This window comes from Myotis davidii, unplaced genomic scaffold (assembly GCF_000327345.1).
Source record: "Myotis davidii unplaced genomic scaffold, ASM32734v1 scaffold244, whole genome shotgun sequence".
Taxonomy (NCBI): domain Eukaryota; kingdom Metazoa; phylum Chordata; class Mammalia; order Chiroptera; family Vespertilionidae; genus Myotis; species Myotis davidii.
The window spans coordinates 1,357,064-1,359,483 of record NW_006294993.1 but is presented as its reverse complement, the minus strand read 5'-3'; the positions used below and the strand labels follow the sequence as shown (position 1 = coordinate 1,359,483).

The window sequence follows — 2,420 nt, the reverse complement described above, 5'->3', positions numbered from 1 at the left end:
AGCCACCACCCCTCTCAGCCTCCCAGGGGGCCAGGCCTCATTGGAGGAGCTGGAGGTGGGAGTGTGGGATGCCCCACCCCCACTCCCAGGCCCCACATGTGCACAGCACCCGCCTCCCCTGGATGGGCCTGCCCCGGGCTCCTTCCATGCACCTGGGAGGGCGAGACCAACAGGCAGCAGCTGGGTTCCCGGATCCTGGTGCTGGGTGCTTTGAGTCCTGCCATCTCAGACCTTGCTCCTGCCTGGGGCCTTTGCACCCTGACCTCCCGTCCTCCATCTCAGCTCAGAGGTCACCTCGGTAACAGTGCCCCCACCCAGACCTAGTAGACCACCCAGGGTGCTGCCCCCCCCACCCCCCAGACATCACCTTGCTTTTTAAATTCTCCCTCCAGACCTGGAACTGTCTGGTTATTAGTGATTCTGTGTTTACTGCCTCCCGGGGGCTGCGAGCTGGGGGTGAGGGACACCCATCTTGTTTTTAACTGTTCCTGAGCTCACCACCAGAGCGGCCCCACCTTGAGGACAGAACCATGGAGGACACCAGAGAAGGGCGTGTGAGCCAGGCAGACCGTACTGCCAGGCTCAAATGGTGAACCTAGGCTGGAGCCTGGAGCTCTGGCTCCCGGGCCTGTGGGAGCTCTTGGGTGAACAGAGGAGGGATTCAAGGGTGTTGCCAGAAGTACTGTGCACAGGGTACAGGCTGTCAGGGCCCTGACTGGCGGGGAGGTTTCACGGAGGAGGTGGGCAAGGCATGTGGCTGGGGTGGTGGCGTTCGGGGAAGGCTGCCTGTGGTCAAGACCCTCCCAGCCTGTGAGCCCGTGTGGCTTCGGCCCGGCCCCTGCAGACAGTCCAGTCGGGAGAGGCGTCCGCAGTCGTCCTCACTGTGCCTGGCCGGGCTCACAGTGGCAGGGGGTGCAGTTCCCGCCACACCTTGGCTGCAGAGGGTCCTGCTGGAGCAGAGTGCGGAAACCGGGAGCGGTGATAAGAACTTCCCCTCCCAGTGAGTCACCATACCAGCAGCCTAGCCCCCGACTTGCCTGCGGGCCTAGGGCCAGTCCTGAATTCCCCCCATGCCCACCTGATGCTGAAAGGGCTGCCCGCACAGGACCGCCTCGCCAGCAGGGCTCCAGGTGGGACACCCTGCCTTGGCGCCGCCAGCTTCTGTCCCGTCTCCTCCAGGGGGGCCCCTCGGAGCTGCGAGCCTGCAGCCTTGGGCCCCATGTCCTCTGTGACCTCCCCCATGTGGCATAAGATGGAGAGAAGGTGGGCTGTATCTCCCTGGCACCACACCAACCCAATCAGAGACCAGGGCACTGAGCAGGTCCACTGTCCCCAGAGGAGAGGGTGGAGGTGCTGGGCAGTCCAGGGACTTGTCTAAGGTCCCATGGCTGTTCAGCTCATGTCCATCTGGCCGCCAGTCTTCCTACCATTCCTCACCCCAGCGGCCTCAGAGCAGGTTCTAACCCAGCCGTGGGCAAACTACGACCCGTTTGAAATGAATAAAACTAAAAAAAAAAAAAAGACCGTACCCTTTTATGTAATGATGTTACTTTGAATTTATATTAGTTCATACAAACACTCCATCCATGCTTTTGTTCCGGCCTTCCGGTCCAGTTTAAGAACCCATTGTGGCCCTCGAGTCAAAAAGTTTGCCCACCCCTGTCTAACCCCTGAGGCCACAGGCTTTTGGGGAAAGCTTTGGCAACTAGGCAAGCAGGCTGACACTCCTTGTTCAAGGCCAGCTCTGTGGCCCCTAACACCAGGGCTGCCACTGGTTGCCAAGCAGTCACTATGTGACAGATGGCTTCCCAGTCTCCAAATCGCGGCAAACGGGGCCCTCACCCTGTGCCCATTTTACAGACGAGGAGACTAAGGTTCTGGGAGGAAAACCACGCAACTAAGGAAAGGTAGAAGATGGGGGCTTTGAGCCCTGCCCCAGGCTGCTCCTTTACCCACTGTGAGGGGCACTGAAGGGCCCCTCCCTGCAGGCATCCATGCAACTGGCCCTCCTCAAGGGTCTGCCATCTGGGGCCAGGCAGCATGGTTGGGGAGGAGTGGTCTGGGGTTCAGAGGAAGCCAGGAGCGTCCACTATGGGAGTGGCAGAATCTCAGCTGAGCAGTGAGGAGGGGCAGTGGGGGCTGGCCAGGCCCCCTGGGGCAGCTTTGGAAACCCCCTTCAAGTTCCTTCCCTGGATCCAGCCCCTTTGACGTCAACCTGATGTGCCAGGGCCCGCAGTGGCCTTGGTTTTCATTGCTCACCCCGGCCAGGTCAGAGTCTGGCTGTGAGGCTTCCACAGGTGTCTGCACCTTTTCAGGCCTCAGTTTCCCCATTTGAAATGTGAGCGTGAGACCGCCTATCTCTGCTGTGCGGAGCATGCAGGTGAATGGAGGCGTCAGAGGGAGGCAGCTCTCTGCCCGAC

At 60.6% G+C, this 2,420-nt stretch overlaps 1 protein-coding gene across 1 annotated transcript in view; it reads left to right on the top strand.

The window, feature by feature from the left end:
• The first annotated feature begins 762 nt into the window (after positions 1-762).
• RPS21 (ribosomal protein S21) overlaps positions 763-2,420 on the top strand; it is a 22,462-nt gene continuing 20,804 nt past the window's right edge. The window contains exons 1-2 of the mRNA XM_006769543.2: positions 763-770; positions 1,452-1,456. The gene's annotated coding sequence lies outside the window, so the exon portion shown is untranslated. The remainder of the gene's footprint in view (positions 771-1,451; positions 1,457-2,420) is intronic.